The sequence below is a fragment of the Neofelis nebulosa genome, chromosome 14 (genome assembly GCF_028018385.1).
Source record: "Neofelis nebulosa isolate mNeoNeb1 chromosome 14, mNeoNeb1.pri, whole genome shotgun sequence".
Classification (NCBI taxonomy): Eukaryota; Metazoa; Chordata; class Mammalia; order Carnivora; family Felidae; genus Neofelis; species Neofelis nebulosa.
In genome coordinates this window covers 40494982-40522640 of record NC_080795.1, presented here as the reverse complement: position 1 = coordinate 40522640, position 27659 = coordinate 40494982, and the positions used below count along the sequence as shown (strand labels likewise).

General features: G+C 39.0%; 1 long non-coding RNA gene across 1 annotated transcript in view; it reads left to right on the top strand.

Annotated features, from left to right (window-relative positions):
* Positions 1 to 11458: 11458 nt before the first annotated feature.
* Positions 11459 to 27659, top strand: part of LOC131494301 (uncharacterized) — a 422057-nt gene continuing 405856 nt past the window's right edge. Inside the window, exon 1 of the long non-coding RNA XR_009253304.1 lies at positions 11459 to 11657. This is a non-coding gene — a long non-coding RNA (uncharacterized LOC131494301). The remainder of the gene's footprint in view (positions 11658 to 27659) is intronic.

Sequence of the window (27659 nt, the reverse complement as noted above, 5' to 3'; positions counted from 1 at the left end):
TTTAAAAAGTACCAATGCCTGTGTCCTACCAATAAAAATTATAATTTGATTTATCTGGAATGCAGCCTGGCAATTGATAATCTTAAATTAGGCTTCCCAGGTGATTCTAATGTGAATTAGGTTGCAGACCCTGGGACGATCTTGAATGAAAATAGAAAATTCTACTTTCATTGATTTTCCTTAATGCTTCTCTGAGCTCCCTACCTACTCTTTTTTCACTTCTTTAAAAATTTGGGGATAAAATGGAGAATTCCCAGGATTTAGTTGAACTCAGTATTTTCCCTTATCCTTATTCCTTGGAAGAAGGTATGGGATTATGATCTAGTCATGGCTGAAACTTTTCAAAATTTATGACATGATTTAGTATACTTTACTGTGTTTTACTTTTGCTTGTAATTTTTTGGCTAGTTTTTGCAACCTTTATTTATTTGTTTATTTTGTCAGATATGGAGGGAAAGGATTCTGTGATCCAACTTTATTCTATCATCTTTACCTGGAAGTCCTTGTATCTTTTGTTATATTATACTATTTTCTTTAATCTTCACAATGATCTTGTGAAGCTACTACTATTACTACTGTAGTTGTAGATTTCCTTGTTTTTACAGATGCTTAGACAATAATTTATTTACTTTTTAAAAGGATAAAATTAGATATGAATTAACATTTTTTTTCCTGACAGAAATGTAAAAATTTTTAAGCTACTATGTTGTGGGCATACGTTGTAACTTTTTTTTTTTGTCCTTTAGATTGGAAGATTTTCTTTCTCAACCAGAAAAGCCTCTGTTAGGGGCACCTGGGTGGCTCAGTTGGTTGACATCTGACTTCAGCTCAAGTCATGATCTCTATGTAAATTCGAGCCCCGCATCAGTCTCTGTGCTCAGAGCCTGGAGCCTGCTTCGAATTCTGTGTCTCCCCGCCTCTCTGCCCCTCCCCTGCTCATGTTCTGTCTCTCTCTGTCTCTCAATAATAAATAAATGTTAAAAAAAATTTTTTAAAAAGAAAAGCCTGTGTTAGCAACCATTTGTATTTCACATATTAGCTTCACGTTCTGTCCATATGAATTTTTTTCTTTATTGTTTTTCAGTGTTGATATCAGTTTTTCTGAGTCTTCACAGTTATTTTTAGTGAGCAGTTAGATTTTACTTAGTGTATTACAGGTGATTGCAGCCATTATTCTTTCTGATGTTCCAATTACTCAGGAGCTGGCCAGTGGGATCCATTCCAGCTGGTGCTGTGTTTGACAAGTTCCTGTTTTTCATAAATGTGTCCTGGGTTCTGGCCCAAGACGTCCCAGACTCGCCTTGTGTCTATTCTTCTCAAGACTTGGAATCAGCCAATTCTGCAAGGAACAGCTAGACGTCACTTTAAACTGAAAACTCTGAATTCCTTATTAAAGCATTTTCTTGAGAGAGTTTTGGGAATAGCAAGCCTGCTGAGTAAAGAGTTGAAAGCATCTATTTTGACTGTTAGCTGTAATGGTCACTGAAAACAATATGTTTATCTTTTTAACAAAGACTATCACAGTCAAAATCTGCGTTAAATCATAGCTTGTTGTGCTCCTATTCTTTCAACCTAAATAAACAAAAATTTAAAATAGTGTGTTTGAGATTGTACTTGTATTAGAGACAGTTTTATGCAGTTTAACATACTCATAGGCTTAGCCTACTGGGAAGAAAGAGTAATGTTTCTTCAGATCACCAGTTTTTGGAAATACTTCTCATTTTGATAGCAGAATCTAGTAAATATGGGGTTTCTATGACAAATACCATGGAGTGAAAAGTTCAGTCATTTATTAGAGTATGTCCAGATCTTTATTTGGGATTAACTGAAGCATTGGAATAATTTTCAGAAACATTTCCTTTTTATCTAGATAATATTGTGTTATAGAAAAATGGGTATTTTATTAAAAGAGTGTACCTAAAACTTTTATTTTCTTTAAAAATTCTCACATATCTATTGCTTTGTTATTATTATAAAAGTTATAATACTTTTTTTTTTTAATTTTTTTTTCAACGTTTTTTATTTATTTTTGGGACAGAGAGAGACAGAGCATGAACGGGGGAGGGGCAGAGAGAGAGGGAGACACAGAATCGGAAACAGGCTCCAGGCTCCGAGCCATCAGCCCAGAGCCTGACGTGGGGCTCGAACTCACAGACCGCGAGATCGTGACCTGGCTGAAGTCGGACGCTTAACCGACTGCGCCACCCAGGCGCCCCTATAATACTTTTTTTTAGATAGCTTGCAAGATGCAGAACCACTGTTAATCACTTTTCTTTTTTTTAAGTTTATTTATTTATTTTGAGAGAGAGAGAGAGAGAACACGAGCAGGGGAGGGGCAGAGAGAGATGGAGAGAGAGAGAATCCTAAGCAGCCTCCATGCTGAGCTTGACGTGCTGAGCTTGACATGGGGCTTGATCTCATGACTCTGAGATCATGACCTGAGCTGAAATCAAGAGTCAGATGCTTAACCGACCGAGCCACCCAGGCACCCCTGGGTGCTATTGATATCTCATACTTCTCTATGTGATATTTCATACTACTCTGTAGCATCGATCACAATTATAAGTAAATATCTGATTGAGTAATGAGTACTATTTGTGTCTGTCTGTCCTCATATAGACCACATTACTCATATGTCTGACCTCATATAGACAGCATGCTACATCATTCATTACCGCACACCTAGAAGCTAGAATACTGTCTTAAGTGTAACAGTCAATATATTTTTGTTGAACAAATTATATCTAAAAATAGTCAATATTTTACTTTAATATTTTAGTTCCCAAATTTGTAACTTGCCTCTTAAGCTTATGCTTTAAAACGAACAGATAAAATCCATTTTAGCAGTCTTTGTCATTGTAATTTGCTTTTATATTTTGAAAGCCCTTTCCCAATTTGAGATCAATTAAATATTCACCTTCCCCCCCCAAAGCTTTTATAAGGTTTAATTTTATGTAATTAACATTTTAATCCTTTAAAAATTTATTTCATTCTAAGTTGTGAGGAAACAGTGTTAAATGGCCAGTATGACCAATATATCTAATTAGCTATTTTCCCCAGTGCCATTGATTTAATAATATAAATACCTTCTCTGATAATTTGAGGCTCTGTATATTTCTTTTCCTCTTATTGGTCTCCAAGAAGCTTCTTTAAAGTATGTGCCTAGGAATGGAACCATAATTCAAAATCACAGAAGTGCTCTTGACCCTATTCCTGCTTTTCACTTTTGCACATTTTGCTCCAGAAATGTTGAATTTTCCCAGAATGGTGGGAAAAGTCATTCTGCTTTTGGCCATATGTGAACTTCCAGGTGGCTCTGTGTTGCCAAGTCTGCTCTAAGAAAACAGTTTTAATTAAGAAAAAAAAAATTGGCAATTTGCTTTGGGAATTGCATTAAGCAGAAGACACCAGGAGTCAGGGGGGCTTACACAAGATAGAAATTAATTTTTCTTTCACATAAAAGAAGTACCATGGTAGGCAGTCAATAGCTTGTCTGGAGGATAAATAAAGTTATCTGGAATACAGACTTCTTTCTTTGCAACAAGACAGCAGCACAGTCATTGTATACAGATTTTTGGCTTCAGACAACTTTTGGGAAGGCTGAAGGGCAAAAAAGCCTTTCCCTAAAAGTTTGTTCCCCTTTTAAGGAGATTTTTAAAAGTCCCAAGTATCTCTCTATCTCTCTATCTCTGTCTCTGTCTCTGTCTCTATCTCTCTATAGAAATATGTATGTATATATCTATTTGCAGCTGTGGTAATTGTCCCATCTAAAACTCTAGCCAACGGAAAAGAAATACATACAGATTTTCTAGTAGTATAAAAACATATAATGACATGTTTATTTTTTAAAGTGTGCGAGACAGTATTGTTTTTTTTTACACCTTGACTTTTAATGATTCCTTAAAATTTTTGCCAATAGTGAATAATGCTTTCTCATTGTTTTAATTTGCATTCCTTTGAATTGTAGTTAAGTTGAGCATCTTTTAAAATATATGTGTTCTTTTTTGTCTTTTTAAAAATGTTTCATTTGGAAATAATTTCAAAGCTGGAAATACAAAATCCGTACAAGGAACATATATATACTCTTTACTCAGGTTCATCTATTGCTAACATTTAACTCCATTTGCTTTGTCATTTTCTCTCTTTGTGTATGTTTGCATGTATGTGTGTGTGTGTGTGCATAATTTTTTACTGAAGTATTTGAAGTTACATATATGGAGTCCTTTACTCTTAAACATTTCCACATATATTTCCTAAGAATAGGGACACTTTTTCACAGAACCACATGAATTTATCAAATTCATAAATTAATATTGAGGGGCATGTGGGTGGCTCAGTTGGTTAAGCCTCTGACTTTGGCTCAGGTCATCATCTTGCAGTTCATGAGTTTGAGCCCCACATTGGGCTTCTTGCTGTCAGCCTGTCAGTGCAGAGCCCACTTCGGATCCTCTGTCCCTTTCTCTCTGCCCCCCCCCCAACCTTGGACTCTCCCCAAAATAAAAAAATTAATATTGTTGTAATACTTTATCATTCATATTCCAGTTTTGTTCATTGATCTAATATTTTCCTTGATAGCATTTTTTCCAGTCCAATAAAAGATCCAGTCTAGGATAAGGTATTGCATTTAATTGCCATGTCTCTTCAGCCTTCTTTAATATGGAACATTTCCACAGCCCCTCTTTGTCTTTTATGACATTGACATTTTGTGAGAATGTAATGCCCCCATGTCCCACGTTCTTAGTAAAAGTTCATTATTTTGTGCTTGTCTGATGTTTCCTCATAAAAGACTGAGGTTATGCATTCTTGGCAAAAATACTGCATTGTAGATGGTGTGTTCTTCTCAGAGTATCACATCTGGGGCACATGTTCATCTCTTCCTTATTGGTTATGGTAATGGTCATCTGCCAAGTCTTCAATGTGCATCTCTTATAAGTTAAGTACTGGGTTCAAAGATGAATAAGATAATTCCTCTGCCAAGGAGATTACAGTCTAGGAAGGAAACGGAAATGTAAACAGAAAAAGGACAGTAACATGAGTTGTGTGCTGTAATAGGGGCATGAACAGTGGAGTAATTAAATCTACCTTCAGGCATAACTCTGACCAGGGAAGTTGGGAAAGCTTCACAGAGATAAGTTATTTAGGAACAGGGACTATGCTTATGGATGTTTGTTACCCTTATAGGATCTTGCCTTATACTCATTAATAAGAAATAAATGAATTAAAAAAATCTATGTACTTCAAAATAAAACTGTCGAAATATAATACAAAATATATTTGATTTTATCTCTTTTTAGTTCACCATTGATTATATAATTGACTGTTTTAGACACTAAGGAAATATATTTACTTGCTGAGAGAAAATGCTCATAGTAAATTATGTGTAAAAATGTGGTTTATAAATTTATGAGATAAGCTTTTATTACACCCAGTTAGAGACCTTGATTAAAAAATTGAAATATGTACAGAATCATAGATCTTGATGCAGGAAAGGATTTCAAGAGTTCATCCATTCCAGTGTCTTCTCTTCAGGTGAGGCCAGTTTTGCAGATGAAGACATGGGGCTCAGAGTAGTTTAATGACTTGACAAGGTGAAAGTTATATGGTTATTAAGAAGTCTGTAGCCTTGAACTAATTCCAGTCATGTTCCTAGTAATAACTGGTGTTTAATCCATATTTGCAGGATGAATGATGTTCTTTTTTCCTAGTGCATTGTGCTTTCCAGTATTCATACTGAACTCTTAGGAATCCCTATGATCACAAGTTCTATTTGTGGTCTCCAAGAGTCATAGCTAACCTTCAAGTTATATCCTAAAGTTATAAGTTCTCTTGGCATGAACTAATACCACTATTTAATAGAAATACAACATGACCCATTTTTTTAACTGGTTTGTAACTTGTAATGGGTACATTAAAAAAGTACAGAGGAAGAGTGAAGTCAATTTTCATAATATATTTTATTCAATGAATATATCTAAAGTTTTAGCATTTTGGGAATTATCTCTTAATCGCCTTCATCTATTTCACCCATTCCCCCAATCCCCTCCCCTTTGGGAACCACCAGTTTGTTCTCTGTATGTGTGTATTTATTTAATGTTTATTTATTTTTGAGAGAGCGAGAGACAGAGACAGAGAGTGAGTGGGGAAGGGGCAGAGAGAGGGAGACAGAGAATCCAAAACAGGCTCCAGGCTCTGAGCTGTCAGCACAGAGCTCGATGTGGAGCTCGAACTTGTGAACCGGGAGATCATGACCTGAGCCAAAGTCGGACGCTTAACCAACTGAGCCACCCAGGCGCCCCTTGTTCTCTGTATTTAAAAGTATGTTTATTTTGTTTGTTTGTTTTGTTTTTAAGATTCCACATAAAAGTGAAATAATATTTGTCTTCCTTCCTCTTATTTCACTTAGCATAATACCTTCTAGGTGTGCTTATACTGTTACAAATGGCAAGATTTTCTTTTTAATGGCTGAGTAGTATTCCATTTTGTGTGTTTCACATGTAAATGTGATTTCAATAAACATTTCAATATGTAAATAATGTAAAATTATTGAAATATTTCAATTCCTTTTTTGATAATTTCTTAGAAATCCAGTGTATATTTTGCAGCCTATCCCATTTTTCACTATCTACATTTCAAGTTCTCAATAGTCACATGTGGTTAGTGGTTACTATATGGTTCAATACTCACAATATAGTGTGTGTGTGTTGGACAGTACAGATCTAGAATGACCCTTGGTAATCTATCTTTATGTTTTGCATTACTTAATACTAGCTGCCAAAGGACAATGTCCCAAAGAAGGGTTTCTTCTCCCACCAGACTGGATTTTGATATAATCTCAGGGTTGTGAGTGCAGATCCTTTTATAAATCTTTCAAAGAATTGCAGAATTTTGGAGAGGGATAAGACAATATGGTAGTGCTTCAATAAAAACACACACACAACCACTTATTTCTCATGCTTATGGTATTAACAACTAGTTGTGATGCTTTTAGAATTAGATCATGGATAATGTGATTATCTAAATTGATCTCCATGTTCCTTTTATAGATCGATACATCACAGCATCAAGATAAAATTCTTTACTTTTAGATTTATGGGGAGAAAGAGAAGGCAGCTTTGATGAAAATGACATTCATACTTAAAAATTTTTATTTCATATGTTGATAGGAAACGTTTTTCTTGGCTGCTATTAGTGGCAGAAACCTTTAATAAGATAATATTTCAAATTAGTGGGTAAAGATAATGTAGTTCATAAATCATCTTGGGACAACTGGGCACACATCTGTAGCATTATAATATAATAAAGTTTGATCCCAACTTCTTCTATATCAGGATAATGCCACATGAAATTAGGATATTCTGTCTCATATATTGTTGGTGGAGTGCAGGGTTGGAGGCCAATTTGGCAATCTCGAATTATATGTTTCCACCTCTAGGAATTTATCTAACATATATATTCACATGCGTACAAAGAAGTATGTAATATGTAATTCACTCTAGCAGTTATTTATAATAGCAAAAAAACAACCAAAAAACTTAATGTAGGATTGGCTAAATACATTATGATACATCCATAGAGTAGCTTATTATATATTCTTTTAAAAAATGAGCTCTCTTTAATGTCCTGGTACAGAATTCACTCTAAGATATATTATAAAGAGAGAAAAACAAGATACAGAACTGTATACAGATCAGGGGTCAGCAAACAATCCAATTTGCTGCCTGTTTTGGTAAATAAAGTTTTACTGGAATGCAGCCTCTCCCGTCTGTTTACATATTGTCTCTGGCTGCTTTTGTGCTCAATGGCAGAGTTGAGTAATTGCTACAGACACCATATGGGCTGAAAAGCAGAAAATATTTATTATCCACCCTTTAAAAAAAATCTTGCTGAGCCCTGTGTACTCCTATCTATGTTATATAACTTTTACTAATTAAAAAAGAGTACAGAAATCTCCCTATTCATTTTTCATGATTTCAGTTACCAGCGGTCAACTGTGCTCAGCCCCAGTTTGGAAGCAGATGATCCTTTTCCTGATCAATCAATGAAGGCCAATGGTTGGCTAATGCTACATCATAATATTTACATCCTTCACCTCACTTCGTGTCATCATGTAGACATTTTATCATCTCACATCATCACGAGAAGAAGGGTGAATACAGTACAATAAGATATTTCGAGAGAGACGATGTTCACATAACTTTTATTACAGTATATTGTTATAATTGTTCTACTTTATTATTAGTTATTGTTCTTACTCTCTTACTGTGCCTAATTTTCAGATTAAGCTTTATCATACACACACACACACACATATATGTGAACACATATACATATATATTTACATCAGAAAAAACATGGTATATATAGGGTTTGGTTTGGTATTATGACTGGGTGTCTTGGAACATATCCCCTGCAAATAAGGGGATACTCCCCTATAAAATAATTGGAAATATTCTTACCTCCAACATTTCACAATTGTAAACCTGAAAATATCGTCAATGTCATGTTTGTCGAATTCCCTGCGTTTAAGGAGGTTGCATAAAAAAAATCAAGAATACGTTTTTAAGTGATTTCTGATATGATCAATCCATAAAAAGAAATTCCATTTCTTTATGATGGGATCTATACTGTGCCCAGAAGAGCAATTAAAAGGTGGAAAAATCCAATCAATCAGTTCATTATTTTGTGTACAGAGTAAGTGGTTTGAAGGTTTTTTGTTTTTGTTTTTTCCCCTGAACTCACTGTAACAACTCACCTGGAGGCAAGTTGGCAGAGTTATCAGCTAGCTGTGTAACTGACATCAAAGGTTCTGTGGCCCACGGATGAATTCTTTTGCCATCCCAGTTCTGGCCAGCCACCCTCCAGAGCTGGTGTTGGTTGTTTGGACCTCCCGATGCATACACAGAATAGAGCCATGGTTGTCTCCTTGACATCTTTCCATGACTTCCTCCGACTCTCATTTCTTTGTTTTTCATGGTTCCTTGCTTGCTCTGATCTTGGACTGTCTACCTCTAACAACCTGGATTATCTGCCTATAACAACCTGGCCTCAGTTAGCCTGGTCTCCACCCCGCATTGGTACCCTCCCTCTCAGTTTGTAGCAAACCAAACCCAAAACTCTGTTAACACCCATAATCACAACACGGCCCTTGTGCACCTCAGAGCATGTCAGCCAATAATTACAGTAATAAATCTCACCCCATTCCAAGCTATGTTTGCTCCTCTCTGCCCCCAGATACACAGTGCTCTTCCATGGTTCTGTTCCAAGCTGCTCCTGTGCTGGAACATAGCCTGTGCTCTCTGCTTGGATAGCACCTCTCATCCGAGCTCAGTTGTTTCTGACTCCCGTGGAGAGATTTATATTCTCTTGTTTTCAATTTTCAACATTTTATTCTTTATTACAGTGTTGAGATTGTATTGAAATTATTTGTTTTTGTGCTTGTGTTTGCTCCTTCATCGCACATTGTGCAGTCCTCTTGGATGCCATGCCCCTTTAACAACATCAGCCACAGAGGAAGTCTGTCACAAAAGGCTGATGAATGAAGGTACTGTTCTTGAAAACTCCTTGCGACCTCAAGAGTCTAAGGTTCTCTGAATATTGACAAAAGTATGGCAGAAAATTTATTCAACAGCAGATATTTATGAAGTACCTACTACTATGTGCTGGACTATGATATGGTGCTTGGCACAAGTCAGAGAACAAAGCAAAGATGCCCTTGGAGTTTACTTCACGGTGAGGTGCAGGCGTCATCCAATTTTATAGTATGTTAGAATGTGGTAAGTGGTACAACAAAAGGAAAACAGAGCAGGGTCCGAGCGATTAGCAGTGTTGCTGTCACAGTGGATGGTTTCAGTTCGTCGTTTTTTTTTTAAGCACGGCATCTGCTAATACCTAACAGTTGAGCCAGACAGTTGAAGCACTATATGAGCTCACTGAATTCTCGTACTAGCTAAATGCGGTAGGTATTATTTTTCTTATTATCTACATTAATACTGATGAGGAAATGAAGAGAGAAGTTCAGTAACTTGAGACTAAATTCACACTGCTAGTACATGGCAGACCGGGATTCGAATCCAATCAGTCTGATCTAAAAGTTCAGGTTATTAATCACTATTAATTAGTACCCTGATATCTGTGGGAAGTGATACATTTCCTAAATTCTCCACTACGCTTTTTCACTTTATAGTAATTTTTTTAAGGCAGTAGTTTTATTGAAAGATAAAGAATTTTCTTACAGCCAGGGGGCAGCAAATGATTGCTCTTAAACTATGTACAAAGCAGATGACAAATGCAGATAGCTTTTTTGAACTGTTTAAATGTAGTTAATAAGCCTCAAGATGAGAAAATGGAAGTCTTCCCTGTGCTTTTCTTTAATCTTTTAGAATAAAATTACTTTCATGTTAAAAGTAATATTTACAAATATTTCTTTAAAATAATAAATTTACAGAAAGACTATCACCTTGATCTGAATCTTGATCTAAGTATCAGTATCCCTAATATATTTCCAGTTTGGCTTTATAATATTTTTAGATGCCTGAATATGTGTATTCTTTACAAATAACTTAATTGCTATTTTCACAACTAAAGAATAGAGTAAATGGGTATTTATGCTTAGTTATTCTTCATTAGAAATTGAATTTCTTTTTTCTTTTTTTCTTCATTGGAAATTGAATTTGAAATTCATGCATTTAAAATCTTTTTTAAAGCTTCACAAAGGAAGAAGTGTTGTGGAAAAATGTCTACCAACTTAATTATGTTTTCTGAGTTGTACGGGGTATACTGTTGACCTTTGGACAGCACAGGGGTTAGGCACCAACCCTGTGCAATAAAAAAATCTACCTATAACTTTTGAATTTCTCCGAACTACTAATAGTCCACTGTTGACTGGCTAATAATAGCAGCAGTCAATTAACAGGTATTTTGTGTGTGCATCATATACTGTATTCTTATAATATACGAGGCCAGAGAAAAGAAAATGTTATTAAAATCATAAGGAAGAGAAAATATATTTACAGTATGTACTGTATTTATAAAAACAAATCCATCATGTGTAAGTGGATCACCACAGTTCAAACCCATGCTGTTCAAGGATCAAATGTAGTTGCACAAACTGTAGACGAAGATTTGGGGGTACTCTCAGAGCTTTTTAAAGGGCTAACTCGTAGAATAGCAGAATAGGGGATTTGGTCGTTAGGGAATGTTTAATAAAGAGCAACTCAATAAAGATCTTAGATGATCTCAGGGGAACACTGAGACTCAGAGCTTATTTTCCCAAATCGAATGGAAGCTTTGGCGTGGGACACAGGATCCCTAACATTCTGACGGACACGAGTTTTGAAGCAGAGGGAATTCGTAATTCTTCATTCAACACGAGGCTGACACCAATCCCAAGTGAGGAACCCAAGCATTGCCCTAGGAGAGGGGCAGGGCTGTCTGCGGGGTGAAAAGTCAGGGGGCAGCCCCGCTCCAGGGCCAGGTGAACTTCCCACCCCAAGCAGTGCGGCTGGGGCGGGAAGGAGGGGGAGGAGGAAGGGGACCCAGCGTCCCAGCCGCGCGAGCTCCTCCTCCCGCTGCCAGCGGCCTCAGCTAGTCCGCCTCGGGCTGCCGCCGGGCTGCAGGGACTGCGCTCCGAAGCGCCTCCCCACGGGCCACCACCCAAGGTCGGTTTCTCACACTTAGAACACGCTCTTTAAAAACAGCCCTTGCGCTCGAAGGACGTGTCATTGTTAACACTTTGGGGCAACTGATGTCCTTGGCCCATTTTCTGCAGAGTAGGGGAGGGAGTTTAACTCACTGCCCTTGCTCAGCCTCCCGGGGTCCTGGTTGTCCCCGCCTCCTCGAGAAGGGGTGTGTGTGTGTGGGGGGGTCCCCTGCCTCCTCTTGGTCGTTGGCCCCTGCCACAGCCCGCCGGGTGTCGCCACTGTAGCTCTTGTCAGGTCCTTTCCTAACCGCTGTTGGCTGGTCTCCCCCACCGCGTCGTGTGGGTGTTTAGGTTCCTGGGGACTTCACAGCCCGGTCGGGTCCCGGCGACGGAAGGAAGGGGAGCCCGGGGGGGGGGGGGGGGGGATGCGGTGGTGCAGAGGACAGACAGGCTGGGGGCAAGGGCCCTGCTGAGACTGGGGACGTGAGAAGGGCGACTGTGGTCAAGGCAGAGGCCTACAGTTGGAGCATGGGGGCCGGGAAGAAAAGCAAGCTTCAGGATATTGCTAACTGGGTGTCTTTTGCCAAGGCGAGAGAAAACAATTACCGGGACTCTCCTAGGTTCTAAATCAACAGCTGGATGCCATTTCCTATCCCTCCCGCCACCTCCGCTTGTAAGGCTTTATATTTGACAAAGAATTTACTTCTTTTTCTCAAATGAATGTAAGAAGACACCCATTTCAAATACACATTTGAGGGACCCAGGAAAGTTCTGTGAATAGGGAAATATGATATATTTACTAGAAGTCCAAACATATTTTATATGTAATATACTGCTGACTTAACAGACACACATGTATTTATGTGTCTGCGTGGTATTTAGTATTTCTATTTCCTCCCTGTTTTGGTCCTAAGTCTAGTTAACCCCAGGGGTGCTGCTTCATTGCTCTACACGCAAGCGTCAACTCCTCTCAGATTTGAACTCCTTTGTGGACCCCAGCGTAACCACACCTCGCCCTGCACGCCGAACCTTCCCAACTATATTATTATTGCCGTGAAACCCTAAGTGCTATGGAATCGCGTATGGAATCGCGTTTGTAGCTCACTAACAACTCTTTTTTTTTTTCAACATTTTTTATTTATTTTTGGGACAGAGAGAGACAGAGCATGAACGGAGAGACAGAGCATGAACGGGGGAGGGGCAGAGAGAGAGGGAGACACAGAATCGGAAACAGGCTCCAGGCTCCGAGCCATCAGCCCAGAGCCTGACGCGGGGCTCGAACTCACGGACCGCGAGATCGTGACCTGGCTGAAGTCGGACGCTTAACCGACTGCGCCACCCAGGCGCCCCGCTCACTAACAACTCTTAAAGCAGTCTACTTGATATTAGTGTTAGTACATTTGTATTCCAAGCTTCTTTATTAGATTTTGAGCTCTTTGGGCGTATTCGTCTTTGTATCCTCTGCAGTGCTCAGCACTGTACGGAGCAGTGTTCCTACCTCTAGGCCTCGGACTTGCTCTTCTCTTTCAGGAGGGTTCTTCCCCCAGACAGCTGCATGGCTAGCTAGCTCTTTCATTTCCTTGAGGTCTTGACTCAAAATCACGTTGTCACTGCCTAAAATCCTCCTGCCCCTCAGCATTTTGTAGTTCCCTTTCTTGCTTTATTTTTTCTCCCTAGTACATAATACATTTAGCATTTTATGTATCTTACTCATTTATCTGGTTCATTTTCTATCTAAATTACAAGTTCCATGAGGACAGAGTTTTGTCTATTTTGTTCAGAACTGTATCCCTAGGGGTGCCTGGGTGGTTCAGTCGGTTGAGCATCCGACTTCAGCTCAGGTCATGATCTCACCGTTCGTGGGTTCGAGCCCCGCATCACGCTCTGTGCTGGCAGCTCAGAACCTGGAGCCTGCTTCAGATTCTGTATCTCCCTCTCTGATCCTCCCCCATTCATGCTCTGTCTCTCAAAAATAAATAAACGTTAAAAAAAAAAAAAAAAAAAAGAACTGTATCCCTAGTGTTTATCACACAGTAGGTGTCCAGTAAATATTAACAAATAAAGGAATAAATAGAAGCATTAAATAAATACAGTAGAAATGAATCAGAGTATATAGGCATTGGATCTGAGCCTAGAACTGATGTCAAGGGAAATGAATGCTTCTTTCCAACATGTGTAGAAGGGCACTAGCTAAATTAATTCACATTTACCTGGGTCTGTTAAGTTTATGAGAAACCAACTAATTGTTTCATTAATGTTTCAAAATACATATTTTTAAAATAAAGAGTGAGCGTATAAATATTTCCAACCTGTTTTCATAGATCAAAGGGAAACATAGGTCTTTGTTTCCTGGCTTGTCAGAGAAATGATTATGCTTCTAAGACATCTGTTCAGCTCATCATTTTCATTTCCTCCTGTGGTTTATACAGTTGAGCCCATTGGTACATATTTGTTTATATAATATGGCATATGGTATTGGTCAGTTCTGACCATAGAAATGTCCTGAAGATTTGTGGTAGCACTAGGCCTTACAATGTGTGGTTTTGTCATGGAAAAATTAGATTTCCATTCTGGTAGACAATTGAGTACTGATCATATTAACAAGAATTTTGAATAAAGATATTTAGATTTCTCACCTCACTGCAAAATGGTGAGTTGCAAGATTTAGTGAGCTAATACTAAATAAATAGTTCCTTTTCTCCTTGAAAGGTAAGCTTGGATCTGGGCAAATTTGAGGAACTTGGTGTGCCAGGATTAAATTTAGGAAATACTGGGACTTTTACTAGGATTTGTTAAAACAAACAAACAAACAAACAAACAACCCCCACCCCCCCACAGAACAAAAACAAAGCTAATTTCACTATTCATTCGAATGCAAATATTTTCCAGAAAGCATTGCCCCTGGAAAGTTTTGAAATTTTATCTTGGGATTAAAGAAAAAATATGAGAAATATGAATATCCTTATGAACCTCATATGATTTTGCTTCTTGAGCAGGAAGACTTTATAATCCTGATCTGTTTTAGTCAACTTCCCTCAGCCTTAGAGTTCTCGGTTTTGTCAAATAAAAAGCAAATCTGGACTTAGTAAGGAGAGACTTTATTTGAAAGGATTATTGCAAGAGGTGGGCAGAGACCATTACAATGTCATGAGGGGGCTCTTTCCATAGGGAGAACACTGTAACCATGTGATCGGCAAGTATCTGAAGAGTTAGGCAAAAAAGGCTTCTTTTACAGGAGAAGTGAACAAGGCTAGCAAGAACTGGGCTGGAAAAGTGGGATGAGAGCACAGCATATAGGACAGTAGGTCAGAGAATGCCTTACTCAGACCCCACCCTGCTTTCCAGGTGGGACCCATAAATAGGTATTGTATGCTGTCTCAGGCTGCAAGTGGGCTCAATCAAGTTCAGGGACCCAAAGCAAGAAGAGAAGCCTAACCAAAGTTTGGTGAACAACTGCTTTGTTTTAGTAAATCAGTGGGGACCAGGAGGTTCAGCTAATCATTTGTAAGGCAAAGGCTGGTCTTGTCATAGGGTGAACAAGTAGGGAACCTGTGAATTTTATCTAAGTAGTATGGGAAGGGTGGTTCTTTGCAGTAAGCCATTTTCCAGAACACAAAAGCAGAGGGAGAATTCCTTTAATTTTTGTTGTTTTCCAGGAGCACAGGACTCAGGTAAAATTCAACATTGTCAGTTTCTCTACCTAGAATGAATTTGGAAAAATACTCTGACCTTATTCTGCCTGCTTTATAAAAGGATTACAGTGAAAACAATCTGATGGTTGCTAATATTTGAAATTTGAAATTTTTCCTCCCAGAAAAAGAAAAGGTGAATATATAAAATATCTTTGGAGCTTTATTCTTGCAAATAAAATACATCTTAAAGGATGTGATTTTCTGGTTTATATAGTAGCTGACTTGCAGAGGCATTTAATGGTTGTAAATGAGAATTGTAGGAGAAAATAAATCTTTAAAACATAGATTAATCAAAGTCAGTATTTAGAACTTTACCAAAAAGGTAAACACCCAGGTTTACTCTAAAGTACTTGCTTTATGAAAAAATTAAAGACTATTTCCTGACCCCCTAGGAAGTTTCATTCTACAGTGAATGACTTTGTTATGGCAGAAAGTTCCATAAAGATAGAGTGAATTAAAGATAAAAAGCTCCGTGTTTTATTTTGTTGTGTTGTGTTTAAAAGGACCATAAAGCCACAAAATTTAGATTTAAATCAGTTTATTCTTTTCAGAAACATATGTATTGGATACATCAACTTAGAGATAACTGCCCATTTTACTTTCTCATGTAGCTATGTACTTAAATTCTGATTTTCCTCAAAATAGCTCAGAGAAAGTGAGGAAAGTATGTATGAAGAAAGTATAGAATTTTATCAAGCCTCTGAAATTCCAAACATATGCAAAACAAATAAAAACAGACTGGAGGTGGGGAAACTTTTGAGGAACATTTTGTATGTGTGGCCTACTTGCGGAAAAATTTATTCTTCCAGGGCCCAATCTGTGGTCTGTCGCTCACCAGCTGGGTGACCCCAGGGTCACCTACATTTTTCTAGCTTCGGTTTCCTCTACTGTTAAATGCAGACTAAGATGGTCCAAAAGGGATCAGCCTAGTTTTAGAAGTTTATGTATTGTCTTAAAGCCAGTAATTCCTTAATTTATGAAGCAATTTGAAAACCTTGGATCATCAACAGATTTCCAGCTCTAGATGATTTACAGATGGTGTAGTTAAGATGGGGGAATGGGGAAAAAAGGATATATAAAGTCAACAACACAGGAGAGAGATTTTCTCTGAAGACAGCTAAGTGCTCAGGGTAAATGTGATTCCTGCTGGTAACACTCCCCAGGATCCTGCATTCTTCCTTACCTCTCACAGAGGCTCATCCTGGCTGGGTATCTTTACCTGGTCACCACTTAAGCCAAAGCAACTCCCCTCTTTCTGCTTTTCTTCTCTCCCGCACCTCAGTCTCCTTTGAATACTCAACCCTCAATAGCTCTCACCAGCCAAGGCCCATCCTGGTTTCCAGAATTAGCTACACCTGTGACAGCCTCACCGATTTCTCCCAGAACCCGCCACATGCTGGGTAGGAAATGGCTTTCGTTTGCTATTTCCATTTTCAGACAGTAGATGTCCCTGGTTTACCATTAAAAAGGGCTTCCTGGTTGTCATCCTGGTTCCCAGGCCTCCTATATCAAGTTCTGTGTTGAACCACCTTAGAGTCAGAAATGTTTGATTTTTGCTTGTTTATAATCATATCTTCTAGGCAGTAGTTTCACAAATGTATGTAAACTACTCAAACAGTGCTTCCCCGTTTTAGATATTTCTGTAGAAGAGTTATTTTCTGATTGCGATGCCAGTGTGTGTGTGTGGGGGGGGGGGGGGGAACTAGCTCCCTGCCTTAGAGATCTTCATTAAATCATGCCATCTTCCATGAGGTATTGAGATGCTGCCTTTTGGAAAAGGGATTTCAAAAAACTTGTATAATTGACAATATCTTCCAGCTAAACCTTTGAAGTTCTAGTTCTAATATCTTAAAGAAACTTTTCAAATGGTGTAACCCATTTGATTTTTATTCCTTTGTATATTTCCCTTTCTCTTTAAGCCGCAAGACATCCTTTAGTCTTAAAGGATGAAATTGAGAATCAGTTTTCTGGAAACAGTTTGCCATTTTCTCCCTAATGCTGTGCCAATAAGCCAAAGGGAGCATTATAGAGCAGACGTATACATCTCCACGATAGAAAAACAAAATATACTGCCACCAGAAAGACCAGCCTACTGTTGTAAATATCTCAAAGATGCCTTCATGGGAGGTGTCTTAAGAATTTTCATGGAAGACAAAATTAGGGAGAATCTGAAGAAAATATCTTATCATTAATAAAATTATAATTTTTGTAACTCTAGTGACTGATTTTCCCAGTATGTGATTTCGTTTAGTTCACTGAATGTATATTTTAAAATAGAATTTCTTTTTTCCTACTTTCCCCCTTGTCATGCAACAAAATATGACTTCAAACCAAAAACCTAAATGCATAAATTAAGGAAGGTTCTAACTTTCATTAAAAAGATCTTTAAAATTCATAGTTTTCCACAAAACCCTGAATCATACCGCTTTTTTTGGGAAAATGTCTATTTGATTTTAAGAAATTAATCACTTCTTGGTGCTGCTATTTAAGACAGTAATCTAAATATATTTTATGAGCTAAGTTACACTTTTGATGGGCTCTGTGATTAGAATTTGAAACACTTAAAGATCTCCCATACACTCTCAAATCTGGTGATTTTAAACAGAATGTAATCTAAAAATGATCTCCCAGATCTCACCCAGCAGTGAGGTCTTATCATTTCACTGTTGCCCTCCTGTTCTCCAATTACCCAGATGTCTACACACTGAGCATGGTGTCTCCCTGACTTGGTGATGGATTTGTGTAGCTGTCAATTCTAGATTTATTGCTTAGTTTGGGAATGAGCTGTTTCAATAGCACATGCCCTGCAGATCTCTCAGAACTAGCAAAAACTCTCATCAGAAGCAAAATATTAGCCTACACCTCATATGCTTGTAGTCCTGAGATTATGTAGTTTGTTTTTTTTTTTTCCTGAATAAAGTTAGAAATCCAAAATGACAACACAAATTTCTTAACTTCATCCTAACTCTGTGATATTGCTGTCTGGCAACAGCTATAGCCAAACCTACGATTTAAATTTCAAACTTAGTAAGTGAGAAATCATCTTTAAGAGCCAGAATACACAAAGCAGCAGTTGCAACAATATCCTTCTACAACATGTTAGAAAGAACATCGCAAACACATTGCCAAAATTATTAATTTTCTAGAAGAAAAACACACAAAGCAAATGTTCCTGAGGAACAAATACATATATGCCTTGGAAATGGCTTTAACTAGCAATAATATATAATTTTTGAGTTCTGTGTTCAAGACATTGGAATTCTTGTTAATTCGTATTTTTTTCATGACTAAATGTACTGGAGGAAACCAAATAAATATCTCTAAAAGCTGAAGTTCTGAGTACTCAGAATGTTTTCTGGGACATAGCCCAGTTTTTTATACCTAAGAATTAGACGGGAGAAGTAAGGATACAGGCACTGTTTTGATCTTTCTCTCTCTCCTTCATGTTTCTCATAATCAGTCATGATATGATGGGACTATTTCACTTAGGTGTTCTGTCTTCAAGTTAAGCATCTTAGACATAAGCCAACCTTTCTCTCTTCCAAACTATAGTATTTAAAAAAAATTTTTTTTTAATGTTTATGTATTTTTGACAGAGAGAGCGAGAGAGTGCACAAGCATAGGGGGGGCAGAGGGAGAGAGGGACACACAGAATCTGAAGCAGGCTCCAGGCTCTACGTTGTCAGCACAGAGCCCAACTAGGGGCTCGAACTCATGAACCATGAGATCATGACCTGAGCTGAAATTTGACGCTTGACTGACTGAGCCACCCAGGTGCCCCTAAACTTTAGTATTTTTTAATCCTTTTAGCTCTTCCTTCAGGTTTAAAAGCCTGTGGCCATTTGGAATTTTTTCTCTTTTGTTGCTCCTCTAAACCCTTGTGGTCGCCAAGTTCCTCCTCTGAAATGCTTCCTCTTTTTGAGCATGAAAATAAATATCTTTGCTGTCTTTCACATCTGGTTTGACAGGTTAAAATTCAAATTAGTTTTATGTACAACCTTGTTTTCTATGCTGTTTTCTTCATCTTCCCCAGAACTTACAGTTTAGACTCTACTGCTGGTAAGAGCAAACAGAGGCTTTGCTGGTAGATTTTTCAAAAACCTTACCTAACTCGGGTGATCCACAAATTTGACAGGACCTTTTCTCAGACCCCGCCTCACCCACTCTCCACCCTGTCTCATGATCATTCTACTTCTTGGCGTTTGTTCATGCTGTCTCTGCCCCAGCTTCGTTTTGCCTATTCAAATTCATCATATTCTTCATTGAGGTCACAGAGCAGGTCCCAGATGCTGCATTGTTTCCCCAAAGAGCATGTACACAGCCCTGTCCCAACTGAAAGTTCTTTGCTGGCACCTCTAATGTATATTCTGTGACTGTCCTTGTGTTCTTTCTGTGGCCTCATGTGACCATGGCTATGTCTCCAAGAATATTTTAGACTCTTAGGGCTGAGAATGTTGATAATCTTTTCAAATTACCCACCCTGTTTTGTTGGTGGTGATGACATTTGTTGCCTCCTTCAGGATCTTGCTGACTACGTCTCCAAGTGATCTTTACATAGGCGACCATGTTCATTTGGAAATACTTGTCTTCTTCAGAGAGAGAGGATCGGTGTGTGATTTCAAATGCTTCTTCTTTTGGTTTTTTAAAACAGCTTTATTGATATATAATTTACATACTATAAACAGCACCCATTTTAAGTGTACAAATCAATGAATTTTAGTATATCCACAGAGTTGTGTAACCTCTCTACAATCTAATTTTAGTATATTTTCATTGCCTCCAAAAGAAACCTTGAACCCATTTTCAGTCATCCCTCTATTGGTTGGCATTTAACACACCAATATTTTAAAACACTGAATGCAAAAAAAAAACCAAAAAAACAAAAAAACAGTGAATGCGTTAGAACATCTCCATTCAATAGCATGGCTATTTTTGAGGGAAAGCTATTAACCAAGTGTTAATGGATTTTTAAATCTATTATAAATTTTCCCATCAATCAGTAATGCTTAAAGTACTTGATCATGCATTCTAGTTTTAAAATTTTGTTTTTTGGTGCATCAAACCCCAATGCCTAAGAACATTTGGCTCTTGCTCAATGGCAGATCATTTTTGTTTTCTAACAAGAAACTGTGTCAACAGGACAACTAATTCAGCCATGTTGATTGAATTAATGAGTCAATTTAGTGTTTACAGCTCTGTTAAAAATGATTATTTGATCAAGAACATTTGCCATTTTATTCAAGATTGTCAAATAATTTGAGTGTGTGGACATAGCCTTCTATCTGCATTAATTAATTCAAAACTTGGAGCAAAGAAATGGGACCTGATACAAAAAGAATTCCAGGAAATATCTCTTGGGAATCTAGCTCTGTGTGTAGCTCCAAAGCTCCATGTACTTCTTGAAAATCGACAGTAGTGATTTAAAACATTTCATTAAACAAATGGACCTGGTTTAGTGAGTAAAAACAGGTTTGTAGATGGCAAATCGGGAGCTGCAGTGAATGTAGGCACTCACGTACTTGTGACTGCTTCCAATATTTAGGAACCATTAGTCCAAGGCTAACATTTTGATATTCATGTACTTCTTCATGGTTTTATGTGTAACCTGTTGATTTTACCCTCTACGTGTTTCTTGAACCTGTCCTCTTACAGCATCTCCCAGCTCAGGCCCTCGTGCTCACTCTTGGGCTTGCGCAGCTCAAGCCTGACTTGTATTCCTGCCTCCACTCTCATGCGCCTTGCCTCAAACCCTGTCCCCAGGCTGCCTTCCACACACCAGCCAGAGTGATGGCTCAAGACCAAATCCATTTGGGGTGGTTCCCTTGCATGTGCTTCCACCACGGGGAGAATGAAGGGCAGGCCCCTTGGCACAGACCATAAGGCTTCTGTGTCCTGCGCTCTGCTCGGACCTCCTTTGCCGCCATTCCCCTGCACACTTAGCGTTCTAATAATACTTTACTGCTGGACGCTTCACTGTACCCACCTGAATGTTTCACGCTTCTCTTCAAGCAGTTCCTTCTGCCTGCAGTGGTTGCCCATACATCTTTCTTCACATAGATAATTCGGATTCATTTTTTTTTTTTTTTATTTGAGAGAGAGAGTGTGAGCGTGCGTGCAGGTGGGGGAGGGGCAGAGGGAGAAAGAATCCCAAGCAGGCTCCATGTTCAGTGAGGAGCCCACCGCAGGGCTCGAGCCCATGACCCTGGGATCATGACCTGAGCTGAAATCAAGAGTCGCATGCTCAACCAATTGAGCCACCCTGGCGCCTCCTCCTGGATTCATTTATAAGGCAGTTCAGGTGTCATCTTTATGGGAAAACCTTTCCTTGACAGCAGCTTAGGGGAAGGGTCCTTCACTGGTGTGCCAGCGCCTTGATATAAGGGAGGATGTTTTAATCATCTCTGTTTTCTCAGTGTCTGGCAGGAGGCACCTTGTAAAGGTTTGCTGACTTGAAGTCAATTTTGTTGAATAAGTAACTAAATTTCTTAGTTCATGGATCACTTCTGCCTTTGCTATGCCTTCTTTCTGAATGTTTGTTCATCTCATTGTGATTTATAACCAGTGTGTGCGCGCGTGTGTGTGTTTTCAGAACTTTATGGGGTATAGGGGCACCCAGGTGGCTCAGTTGGTTGGGCATCTGACTCTGGATTTCGGCTCAGGTCATGATCCCAGGGTCATGAGATTGAGCTCAGCACGGAGCCTGCTTAGGATTCCCTCTCTCCCTTTGCCCCTCTCCCCCAGTCATGGGCTCGCTCGCAAAATAATTAAATAAACTTTAAAACTTTATGGGTACAAAAACACTTTTTTCATGATATCTAGGGGAGTGGATCAAGCCTGATTTAGGATGAAAAATGAAAGATAAAGGTCTGTGTGGTATTTCTTGAACTGTAAGTAACGCTAGGCCAGAGATGCTCTAGTGTCAAGTTGATATTAACTCTTTATGTGTTTACATTTATTTGTTGATCATTTTCCAAACTGAAAGTTAGATTAAAAATTATTATTGTAGTTACCATTTCCTTATTTATTGAGTACTTACTATATACCAGCCCCTGTTAAAACTCCTTCATGTTAATTATATATATATATATACACATATATATTTATATATGTGTGTGTATATATATATATATATATATATATATAAGCTTATTTATTTATTTTAAGAGAGAATAGAGTGCGTACAAACATGTATGAGCATGAGTGGGGGAGGGGCAGAGTGAGAGAATCCCAAACAGGCTACATGCTGTCATCACAGAGACCAGTGAGGGGCTTGAACCCATGAACCATGTAATCATGACTTGAGCCAAAGTCAAGAGTTGGACTTTGACCAACTGAGCCATCTAGGTGCCCCATGTTTATTATATTTAAACCTCCTATCAACAAATGCAGAAGAAATTACTATTCCCATTTACATTCAGGGAGACTGGTTAAGTAACTTGCTAAAAGTCATACAGCCATGGGCTGCATCGCTAGGATTCAAACTCTGAGGTCTTGAGCTCCAAAGCCCATGTTCTTTCCACTTAGTTTTGATGCCTCCACAAAAGGGTACTTCTGTAAGAATGAGCCACAAAGTAGGTAAACTGTGATAATGAGGTAGAGAGCAGGCAACAATCAGATACTACTCGGAAGGGTAAGCATTGAAGTAATAGGTCATGATCAAGGATAGGATGGCAGAGTGGGTGTCCCTGGTGGGAGAAAGGCAGGCCTCTTACAGCTATAAAAAAGTTACCGGAAGGGGATGAGGGTGTGCCAAAGACACAGTGTGCCCGAAGCCCAATTTTGCAAGTAACTGGCTTTGATGGGAAATATTTTGGTGCTTGCTGCTCTCATCACATGAACTAGGAAAAACTAAGAAAAAACCTTCCTCTGCCCCCAATTTTTTTTTTCTTAGAAAGCAATGAAAAAGAGAAAAAGAGAGAAATTAAAGGGGAAAATAAGTATGTATAGATTGGTAAAGAAAATGAAGAGAAAAAGGTTTTGAAATAATTATGATAGAGGGCACCTGGCTCAGTCGGTTAAGCACCCAACTGCGTCTCAGGTCATGAGTCACCGTTCGTGAGTTCAAGCCCTGTGTCGGGCTTTCTGCTGTCAGTGCAGAGCCTGCTTCAGATTCTCTGTCCCGCCCTTCTCTCTGCTGATCTCTCTTTCTCAAAAATAAATAAACTTAAAAAAATAAAGAAAGAATTATAACAGAGCCGGAATGGGTCACCGAGCAGTTTTCATATGCAAACATCAGATCTTTGGAGAAATTATTTCTTTCCAAAATATTTTGGAAGCAGAAATTATATTTGCCATAAATTATTTTGCAAGAGAATCTATTTGGCTTGATTTAACCTTAGTATTTAAAAGACCTGCAATCATCATTCTTTTTTACACTTTACGATTTTTTGAAGTTCTATTTTCTCAAGATTTGACCAAATTATTTAAAACGGGAATGGAAAAACATGGCTTTCTTCCAGATGGTGTGTGAGCATTGCTTTATAATTTTGTTAGCATGTGGGGGGGGGGTGGGTAGAATGTTATTTCATTTTGTTTGTAAACTCTGGGTGTGGATGTTCAGTTTTAAAATGAACATCGTTTGTTAATGCTGTTACACTACTTGCTTTTAGAATTTTTACAATAAATTCTTCTGTCTTCCTGGTGCTGAATTAAAACTTTCTTGCTGGTGAGCTTCTTTCCAGTATGAAGGCAGATTTAAATTAATAATCTTTTTGAAATTAAAAAAAAGGTAAGTATATTGATAAATTGTGTGATAAGTGGTTGCATAGAAACCATTGGCAGACATTGCGTGGTGAATTACAATTTAAAATAAGGCTTAATTTTCATATATATATATATATATATATATATATATATATATATATGTATTCATTCTTGTAAGTTAGACTCAATCACATGCCTTTGCTTTTAGCTACATATCTATGTAAAATAGTACATTTGAAAGTCGTTTATTTTAAAATGAGACAAAATTTAGAAATTTGACTCAGAGGAAAATTGAACAATAGGGAGAATGAACTTCCCTTGACCTGGGATAAATGAAAAAGTGACTTCAACCAAAAATAACATTTCTCCCTGCAGAGCAGGAACGTAATATATGGAGATACCTTTGCAGCATCCAGACGTGTGATTTCAGGATGCTGCCAGGTGTTATATGTGCTCCAGGAGACCTCACAGAATTGGGTAGAAAGTGTGGACTATGCTGCCTGAGCCACACACGAGGAGGACTGTGGACCGATAAGAAAAGATGGCCACAGAAATCAAGGTGCTGTAAGAGGAGGCTCACGAGTGTCCAGGGGTTGCCTCAGTTTACCTCCATCAAACAGGAGGCAAGGCTGGATGAAGTGGGGAGAATCAGATCCCAAACATACTCATGATCTCTTTCGTTATCTGCTTCCCCCTAGGATGTGGGACGAAAGGGCATGTAAGGAGGTAGTTCAGATTATGCAGAATTCACTTCAGTTTAAATTTCAGGCCACAATAATATGACTACAATGGTTAGGCTTGCCAATTATGTATATTCCCCTTTTATATGTGAGCCAGTTTGTTCATTTATTTCTTCATTTCTTCCTTCCTTCCTCTCTTCCTCTCTTCCTCCCTTCCTTCCTCCCTTCCTTCCTTCCTTCCTTCCTTCCTTCCTTCCTTCCTTCCATTATTAAGAATTAGTTGCATTATCATTTTGCTAGGAGCTGATATCGAGATAACGCAGGGACACAGCCTGCAAGGAACCTCTATATGGATGTTAAAATCCACTGCTCTTGGACTAGACTAAGTCCAAGATATAGGGATATAGTCAGTAAATTTGTACACTGAACAAATAACTTGATTATTGCACATAGTGCTGGCTGCTGTGAAAGAAATGAACAAGATATACTGTTAGAAAGCAATGCTTGACAGCCTTTTTGAGGAGGGGACCTGGAGGCTCTCACTGAAAGTAAAGAGGAGAGCCAGCCCTGCAAAGAAGGGGGGAGAACATTCCAAGCAGAGGGAATAGCATATGCAAAGGCCTTGAGGTTTGCCCTCCTTGAGGTGTGAAAGAGCTTGCTATTTTTTTTTTAATTTTTTTTTAACGTTTATTTATTTTTGAGACAGAGAGTGACAGAGCATGAACGGGGGAGGGTCAGAGAGAGAGGGAGACACAAAATCTGAAACAGGCTCCAGGCTCTGAGCAGTCAGCACAGAGCCCGACGCGGGGCTCGAACTCACAGACCGCGAGATCGTGACCTGAGCCGAAGTCCGACGCTTAACCGACTGAGCCACCCAGGCGCCCCAAGAGCTTGCTATTTTTAAGGCACAGACATACAACGACCATTTTCTTCCACAGCTGGAGCTGTAAGGAAGAGATTAGCACAAACCAGGAGGATGGGGAGGGGAGGGGTGAATGCCAGCTTTTGCAGGGTCTTTTAAGGCTGGGCAAGGAGCTTGGGTTTTCTTTGAAATGAGATGTGAATTCATTGAAAGGACCTAGTCAGGGGTGAAATATGAACTAGTTCATGTTTTGAGAAGAATGCCAGGCCTGCTGTGTGAAGAACGGATGGAGGTGGGCAGGAGAGGAAGGAGAGTCATACAGAGGTTCCTGAGTGGTCTGGGCAAAGAGGCCATGCCTGGTATCCAGTGGGGAGGCTGCAGGTAGCCCGTGCAGGGCTGAATGTGGGAGTTGTTCTCTGCTCATCCTAATGCCCACCTCTGTGGAGCCCTGGGGCTCTGGGAACAGAGTTTGAAAACCACGAACCCATATATGTGTAAAAATGAGTTTGACTGACGTTTTCAGGCACGTAACCACTACTTGACTGAACTGACCAGATTAGCTAGGGGTGGGGTGTGTAGTTCTTCTGAAGCTAAGATCCTGGTTTGTTGTATTGGAAGGTTACAAGATAATTTTAGATGATGGAAGTATGTTTTGTTTACTGAGGTATATAAAAACTGTTGACCACACGTGTTCTAGTTAAAGTATTCTTTGGAGGAAATAACTTCCAAATCCTTGGCTTTCAGTCTTACACTGAAATCTCATTATTGGAGGTCAAGATCAAGGGGACAACATAAACAAGGGTAAGAAAGAGCAAAGATGAACCCAATCAATGATTTACTGGCTCACACACCGCAAAATCAAACTGAGTCACGTTGCTGGGCTTGATCTCAATTTTTAAAAGCTACCCCTTTCTTTCAATGAACAATGTTTGGGAGATTAAGACAATGGTGTTGTGCTTTTCAGGCTCTAGGCAGGTTGTGCTTCTGTATTTAATTTTGCTGCAGTAACACATGTCCTGATGGAGCACGGGCTTGATTATTGTAATTCTCTTTTAGTAGGACTTCCAGCAGGGCTTTTCTGTCACTTGCTGCTCATGCAGAATGCAGCGGCACATCTGTTGGCTGATTTGAGAATGGGCAATCATATTACCCCATCCTGTATAATTTGATATGTGTGGGTCACTGAGGACTCTGGCGATGTTTCTTTGTTTCTCTCTGTCTCTCCTTCTCTCTCTTTTTAAAAAGGATGAAAATTATATTTCCTCTGTATCCAAGCCTATCTATTTTTCACAAGCATTTATCTTTTCTTAGAATTGTGAGGCATTTTACCTACTCTCAAGTCACCTGTCATTTTAGGTTAAAGGTGTATCCATGCTGTTTGTTACGTGGATGACAGGGGGAAAATGAGACTATGTGGTAAGATTATGAGGCACTGTTTTAATAGATTTTATTCCTGCTTGGTGAAAGAGGATGAAGAGTTTCCATTCCATTCCATTCCATTCCGTTCCGTTCCATTCCATTCCATTCCATTCCGTTCCATTCCATTTCATGCCATTTCTTCCTTCCACTCAGGGATTCTTAAGTTTGCCAACAGCCTGGAAGAGAGAGACAGCTGCTGTGATACCGCAGCTTTGCCTGTGGCTGGTAATATAGCTTTGACCCACATGGTTAGTGAATGTTGTAAAAGCTGTGGATGGAGAGGTCAAGTCAGGAGTCATGACACTGTGGACTTCTCTGGACTGCCAGTTGCCTCTGTTCCTTGTTCCATGAGCATCCTAGTTTAAGGTTGCTCAGAATGGTGGGAAATTGGATGGGAAGAAAGATCAGCAATTTGTATGCACAATTACCCAGAGGAGAAAGTAAGACAAGGCACACAGGTAGGGCGCCATCCTGCCTTCAAGGCCAGATGGTCATTGGGCCTCTGGTTTCCTTCACTGGCAAGTTTACTGATGTTACATTGAGTGTTGGGAGGATGAAAAGATTGGAAAGGGTGGCAGGCACTTTAGGTGCCCCCACAGGTAGAGGTAGGCTGACTCTAGGGAGTATCTCAAGAGGCATCAATCGTAACTAACCATTTCCAAGTT